Genomic DNA, 8,231 nt, shown 5'->3' on the forward strand with positions numbered 1-8,231 from the left:
GGACTGAATAGTCCATAGGGTCGCAAAGAGTCAGACATGACTTAGCGACTTTGCTTTCACTTCATCGGTCATTACATGATGCTATGGTGGTGTGGTGGGGTGGGTCACTGAGCTGTATCTTGCTCTCTCAGTACACATCCTGGAATAGTCAGTCACTCAGCTTCCCTTCTGTCTATTTATCTCTGATGCTTACTTTCCACTCCTAACCATTCAAATGCTAAGCTCATCAACTGTTTCTCTTAGGCAACAGAATTGACTCTGTGGTAATTGAGTAATTACCACCAATTTAATTTGGAAGCCTTGGACTGATAATCCAAAGGGGGATGGTATCGGTATCCGCTGGAAACCGCGCCCCCCCCGCCCCCCCGCAAAGTTTAAACACGTGTCAGCAGCCCCATCCCCGTGAATTTTGCTGGGGTAGGGCGGGGTGAGGGAAACCTGGAGATGTTTTTAGGAAACGTTTTCAGCGATTCAAAGTGTTCATTACTTCGGTAAGTTCCGACTGTATACGCGACACTGTAGTCATGGGAAGTACAGTGGTGGGGAAAACAAACAAACCCAGGTTTCCTGGAGCCCACAGATGGATGGGTTCGGTCGGGGGCAAGCAGACCTTAAACCAGTACCAGACGTCAAAGCACAGCTGACGTGAGCACGGGAGGGGCACGAAGCTCCTGTTTCACCGACACTCCTGGTGGGGACTTGTCCTGTTCTGGCAAGACAGCCGAACTGTAAGTGAAGCCTTGTTCACAGGGAGCAGCATGTAGTCAGCTCGGTGCGGAGGGAAGCTGCTGAAATCACCCTGGTAGTGGTGGTTTAGCTGCTCAGTTGTGTCCGACTCTTGCGACCCCATTGACTGTAGCCTGCCAGGCTCCTCTGTCCATGAGATTCTCCAGGCAAAACTACCGGAGTGGGTTGCCATTGGTGGCTCAGATGGTAAAGCGTCTGTCTACAATGCGGGAGACCTGCCTTCGAGCCCTGAGTTGGGAAGATCCCCTGGAGAAGGAAATGGCAACCCACTCCAGTACTATTGCCTGGAAAATCCCATGGACAGAGGAGCCTGGTAGGCTACAGTCTATGGGGTCGCAAAGAGTCGGACACGACTGAGCGACTTCACTTTCACTTTCTCCAGAGACCACCTTAACCCAGCTGAATTGAGGTCGTGCAAGAAGCCAAGAGTCGGACACGACTGAAGCAACTTAGCAGCAGCAGCTTCAGGTAGCCAAGAGGTGACCTCAAATACGCATGCACTAGGAACGTCCTGGAGGGTGTTGGGAAGAACAACACACACAGCTCATCTACGCATAAATGGTCATGAAGGCATGAAGAGTGTGCCAGGTCAGAGCGAGGAGCTGACGCTGACAACTGCCTATCCGTGTAGCACCTGATAGAGGCCACGAGCCCCATGTAGTTCTTGGCCAGGGAGATGGGGTCTGTGGGAGCCTGGGGAACCACTTGCAGTTCACAAGGGAGGCGGGGCCTGGGGGTGGAGCCCAGCGAACCACCAGACATTCTCCGCCAGGAAGGTGGGGCCTGGGGAGGGGGAAGGCCAGGCAAGCCACGTGGTATTTTCCTCAAGGGAGGCGGGGCCTGGGAGAGCCAGGGGAGTCCAGGAAAGAGCCTGAGACTAGCTAGCAGATAGGAGTAGTGGGTCAGGACACCCTGGTTGAGGGAAGGTTTTCTGGAAGGAAGGCATTCTGAGTGTCATTTCTGTTGGATACAGTGAGTTGCAAATAAAAAGAGCTGCTGCTGCTAAGTTGCTTCAGTCGTGTCCGACTCTGTGCGACCCCACAGACAGCAGCCTACTAGACTCCTCCGTCCCTGGGATTTTCCAGGCAAGAGTACTGGAGTGGGGTGCCAGTGCCTTCTCCATAAAAAGAGCTAGTAATCCTAAAAGATGATGCTGTCAAAGTGCTGCACTCAATATGCCAGCAAATTTGGAAAACTGAGAAGTGGCCACAGGATTGGAAAAGGTCAGTTTTCATTCCAATACCAAAGAAAGGCAATGCCAAAGAATGTTCAGAGTACCACACAATTCTACTCATCTCACATGCTAGCCAGTACTCTTGCCTGGAAAATCCCATGGATGGAGGAGCCTGGTAGGCTGCAGTCCACGGGGTTGCTAAGAGTCAGACACGACTGAGTGACTTCACGTTCACTTTTCACTTTCATGCATTGGAGAAGGAAATGGCAACCCACTCCAGTGTTCTTGCCTGGAGAATCCCAGGGACGGGGGAGCCTGGTGGGCTGCCGTCTATGGGGTCACACAGAGTTGGACACGGCTGAAGTGACTTAGCAGCAGCAGCACATGCTAGCAAAGTAATGCTCAAAATTCTCCAAGCCAGGCTTCAACAGTACATGAATTATGAATTTCCAGATGGTCAAGCTGGATTTAGAACAGGCAGAGGAACCAGAGATCAATTTGCCAACATCTGTTGGTTCATCGAAAAAGCAAGAGAGTTCTAGAAAAACATCTGCTTCTGCTTTATTGACTATGCCAGAACCTTTGTGTAGATCACAATAAACTATGGAAAATACTTCAAGAGATGGGAATACCAGACCACCTGATCTGCCTCCTGAGAAATCTGTATGCAGGTCAAGAAGCAACAGTTAGAACCAGAACAACAGACTGGTTCCAAATTGGGAAAGGAGTACTCAAGGCCATATATTGTCACCCTACTTATTTAACTTACATGCAGAATACATCATGCGAAATGCTGGGCTGGATTAAGCACAAGCTGGAATCAAGATTGCCGGGAGAAGTATCGATAACCTCAGATACGAATTTGACACCACCCTTATGGCACAAAGTGAAGAGGAACTAAAAACCCTCTTGATGAAAGTGAAAGAGGAAAGTGAAAAAGCTGGCTTAAAATTCAACATTCAAAAAAATGAAGATCAGGGCATCCGGTCCCATCACTTCATGGAAAATGAAAGGGGAAACAATGGAAACAGTGACAGATTTTATTTTCTTGGGCTCCAAAATCACTGCAGATGGTGATTGCAGCCATGAAATTAAAAGACACTTGCACCTTGGAAGAAAAGCTCTGACTAACCTAGACAGCATATTAAAAAGCAGAGACCTTACTTTGCCAACAAAGGTCTGTCTAGTCAAAGCTATGGTTTTTCCAGTAGTCATGTATCGATGTGAGAGTTGGACTGTGAAGAAAGCTGAGAGCTGAAGAATTGATGCTTTTGAATTGTGGTGTTGGAGAAGACCCTTGAGAGTCTCTTGGACTGTAAGGCGATCAAACCAGTCCATCATAAAGGAAATCAGTCCTGGGTGTTCATTGGAAGGACTGATGCTGAAGCTGAAACTCCAGTACTTTGGTCCCTGATGTGAAGAACTGATTGATTGAAAAAGACCCTGATGCTAGGAAAGACTGAAGGTGGGAGGAGAAGGGGATGATAGAGGATGAGATGGTTGGATGACATCACCGACTTGATGGACATGAGTTTGAGCATGCTCTCAGAGTTGGTGATGGACAGGGAAGCCTGGTGTGCTGCAGTCCATGGGTCGCAAATAGTTGGATATGGCTGAGCAACTGAACTGAGTGATGCAGGAGTCTTTGGTTCCTCGAACAAGAGTGAATTTGTGGGCTGGTGGGTTCAGAAGGCAAAGCTTGTGAGGGAAGAAATTAAATTTGGGACTTTAACTGCCATTACAAACCTCGGTTCCCTGTGGGAAAAGCCCTGTATGTCCACATGCTTAGCAGAAAGTGCAGTGGAGCCTGGGACAGTGCAGGCGTTTGTCCCCGTGGAGCTGTGTCCCAGGTGCTTCCACCGCAGCCAATGGCCCCGAGCACTTGCTACTGCTGCTGCTGCTAAGTCACTTCAGTCGTGTCCGACTCTGTGTGACCCCAGAGACGGCAGCCCACCAGGCTCCCCCGTCCCTGGGATTCTCCAGGCAAGAACACTGGAGTGGGTTGCCATTTCCTTCTCCAATGCATGAAAGTGAAAAGTGAGAGTGAAGTTGCTCAGTCATGTCTGACTCTTAGCGATCCCATGGCCTGCAGCCTACCAGGCTCCACCGTCCATGGGATTTTCCAGGCAAGAGTACTGGAGTGGGGTGCCATCGCCTTCTCCGGAGCACTTGCTATTGGACAGCATATGAGCAGATGGCACCTGGAGGCTCAGACCTGTGCTGTTGGAGGCTCACCTGTCCATTGGCAGACACTTTTCAGACCCTGGGATGTGGCAGGAGTTCTTAAACATAGAAAGGAAGGGTTGGTTAAACTGTGTTAACATCAAGACCCTCCTCTGTTATAGCAAAACACCATAATAAAAAAAAAAAAAAAAAAAAAAAAAGGCTGATGATTACAAACTGAGAGGGGATTTTGTGCAACACAGATAACCAATGAAGAGTATCCAGTGAATGACAAATCATAATAACAAAGTGGGAAAATGGACAAAAGATACAAAATGAGAATTTTACAGAAAAGGCAACACAGCCAACAGGTATTGAACATTAAGTTCAATAATTGAAGATTAAGTTCATTAATTAGTGGTATGCAAATCAAGACCATGCTGCGAGTTCACTTGACATTCAAGTGGCAAAAATAATCCCTGATCTTTAAGGGATTAATATTAAAATCCGAGAAGCCCTGCTTCGCATCACTGGAATTATCAAACTTTTTTTTTAACATCGAATGATCTTTTAACATTGCATCTTCTGACTCAGCAGATCTGCAGGGAGTCTGTGAAGCTACGTTTCTAACAAATTTCTAAGTTGATGCTGATGGTCTGTGGACCACAGTTCCACTTGCCAGGTTGTGACGGCTGTAGACCAACAGGGTCTGTTGAACATCACATGTTTGTTGGGAGTATAAATTGGTAGACATTTGGGGAAAATGGATAGGTAACCTGTAAAGTGAGCATGTAACCGTACTGTTAACCGAAGTCAGTTCCACTACTTGTGCACCAGGAGACATGTATGTAGCAGAACCTGTCAGGTCTCTACCCAGATTTCCTTGGAACTCTTGCCATTTCTTTTAAATTGCATATTAATCTTGGTATTGCTGTGCTTTCATTCCCGTGGCAAACCACCTTTGTGTCTTTGTTGACAGGGTGCCCAGGGATGTGCCTGCCTACAGAAAGCCTGGATTTTATGTCCCCTGGGGGCAGGCACTGATTATGCCTGGATTTTATGTCCCTGGGGGGTAGGCAGCAGGTATCCTGCACTTTTTGCACGCATGCTCAGTTGTGTCAACTTCTTGTGAGCCCGTGGACTGTAGCCCGCCAGGCTTCTCTGGCCATGGAATTCTCCAGGCAAGAATACTGGAGTGGGTTGCCATGCCCTTCTCCAGGGATTCACTGGTATTGGGGGGGTGGATACATTACTATGCCCGTGTCTCCCCCACTCTCCCCTGATGGGACAGCTTGAAACTATGATTCTGTGTCTTTAAGGTTCCCACATTTGATTCAAACATGGTTACCTTCTATAGGACTTTGCTTAATATCACACTCTTGAGTTCCTTTGTCCTGGGACTGTACCTTCCTACTTCGATACAGGTTTTCCCTGGTTATATGCTCTCTTTTTAACATGGTATTCATTGTTGTTGTTCAGTCACTAAGTTGTGTCCAACTCTTTGCAACTGTACGGACTGCAGCACGCCAGGCTTCCCTGAACTTCACTATCTCCTGGAGTTTGGTCAAACTCACATCCCTTGAGTTGGTGATGCCATCCAACCATCTCATCCTCTGTCACCCCCTTCTGGTGCCCTCAATCTTTCCCAGCATCAGGGTCTTTTCCAATGAGTTGGCTCTTCATGTCAGGTGGACAAAATATGGGACAAAGTATCAGTGCTTCCAGTGAATATTCATGGTATCCTTCTGTTATTCAAGGTATAACGTAGGATACCTCTCTTTACAGGGCTTCCCTAGTGGCACAGTGGTAAAGAATCACCTGCCAGGGTAGGAGACCTGGGTTCGATCCCTGGGTTGGGAGGATCCCCTGGACAAGGAAATGGCAACCCACTCCAGTATTCTTGCCTGGGAAACCCCATGGACAGAGGAGCCTGGGGGGCTGCAGTCCAGGGGGTCACAAAGGGTCAGACACAACTCAGTGACTAAATAAACTTGAGGGCCACAAGGTGAGATTACTTCATGGCCTATTTTTTAAAAATTGTAATTTCATTTGCATTTTATATTGGAGTAGAGTTGATCTCCATTGCTGTGTTTCTTTTAGGTGTATAGGACCTGATTGAGTTATACATAAAGTGAAGTGAAGTCACTCAGTCGTGTCTGACTCTTTGCGACCGCTTAGACTGTAGCCTTCCAGGCTCCTCTGTCCGTGGGATTTTCCAGGCAAGAGTTCTGGAGTGGATTGCTATTTCCTTCTCCAGGGGATCTTCCCAACCCAGGGCTACAACCCGGGTCTCCTGCATGGTAGACAGACGCTTTACCGTCTGAGCCATCATTGTTTGGCGGGGAGGCGGGGGGGGGGGTAGTTCTAATTCCCACAAATGTTGTGACAGTAGGTTTAGTAGAGTTCCCTGTGCTATTAGGTTCTTTTTAATTATCTGTTTGATACAAGTTAGTGTGTATGTTTATGTCAAAATCTTATTTTATCCCTGGCCCCTCCCATTTAAAAAAAATCAACAGTTGTGTTCTATGTGTGTTAGTCTGTTTCTGTTCTGTAAATTAGTTCCTTTGTGTGGATTCACAGATTCGATGTGTAGGTGATGCTCTATGCTATTCTTTCCTCTCTGGCTTACTTCACTCAGCCTGGTCATCTCTCGGTCCATCCACGCTGCTGTCAGTCACACTGTTCCCTTCTGTTTTACAGCTGAGTCATGTTCCACTTTAGAGTTATACCATTTCGTCTTCCTTTTTCTCCAGATGGACATTTTGGTGGATTCTGTGCCTTGACTGTTGTAAATAGTGGTGCCATGAAAGTAGGGATGTGCATGTCATCTCGAGTTATGACTTTCACTGGGTCTCAGTGTCATGGAGGTGAGATGAGTGGATCATATGGTTCCTCTGTGTTTCATTTCTTAAAGAAACCCCGTAATGTTTGCTTGTGGCAGCCCCTATTTCCATCCCCAGCAAGAGTGAAGGAGGATTCCCTTTCCTGGACATTCTGAGCAGCATTTATTCTGTGTACATCTCTCGGAAGGTGGCTATTCTGATGGGCGGGAGAAGACAGCACCTCATAGTGGTGATTTACCTTGACTTACCAATTAGTGATGTGGACTGTCTTCCTATGTGCTTTTGTAAGTCATACAGTGAGAGTCCCATTTACCTGTTGAAGCTGGCTTCTTGTAAGTCTGTCCTGTTTTGAGTTCTTCTCTGATGATCTATCCCAGGACATTCCTTGAGGGCAGGAGTTCTTTACAACCCCACAGGCCTTGTGAATATGAGGAGCCCGAGAGCACCGGCTTTTGAGTTGTTGTAATGAAAAGCTGCCACAAGGGGGGGCTTTTTTTCCTGCCCCACTGTGGTCCCTCCAGCAACCAGAGCCTCAGGGAAAGTCCCTTCCTAGGTTGTCAATGGAGTGCAGTGTGCAGAAGAAACACCCAAGCCTGAGTATCACTGCATCTTCCCTGGAGCCATTCCCCCATAGACACATCCCAATGCGTGCAGTATCACTCTGCTGAGGGGTGCTGTCATCCACAGGAGGGGCAAACCCTATGGAAGGAGGGTGGAAGCGGGAACACGCCCTGCTTCATGAGGACCCATAGAACCCAGGGGATGTCTCGATGCTTCTCCAGCCTGGAGGCTCCCTGTTGGCTTGGGTGAAATCAGCTTGGTTTTGAGGCAGGAGTGCCCACCTGGTCTGGAGATGATGGACTGCTGCAGGGTCCCTTGGCACTCCAGGTCCATGGGGCCATGGGGTTGTCTGACTGGCAGATCCTCTCCAGTTCCTTGGGACCCAGGCCTGCTCGGCCTGCAAGGGTGATGGACAGCCCACCAAGTCCCTGAGGCGTGCGGGGAGTACAGTGGGCGTTTGGTTTTCATGTTCATTCTGGAGGTGTGTCTAGGTAACTGACAGTGCTGTGGGCTCTCTTTTGGGTTTCTTTACACGTATTTTGTTTCCTAACTAGGTGTCTAGCACCCTCCTTCCCTTACCCACAGAAGTACCTGAGTTCTTTTTCTGGTTGTCTTGCAATCTAGGCTGTTATAATAGTGTGTTGACACTGGTGAAAGAAATCAAAGAGGACACTAATAGATGGAGAAATATACCATATTCATGGATCGGAAGAATTAATATAGTGAAAATGAGTATACTACCC

The sequence above is a fragment of the Bos mutus genome, chromosome 8, assembly GCF_027580195.1.
Source record: "Bos mutus isolate GX-2022 chromosome 8, NWIPB_WYAK_1.1, whole genome shotgun sequence".
NCBI lineage: Eukaryota > Metazoa > Chordata > Mammalia > Artiodactyla > Bovidae > Bos > Bos mutus.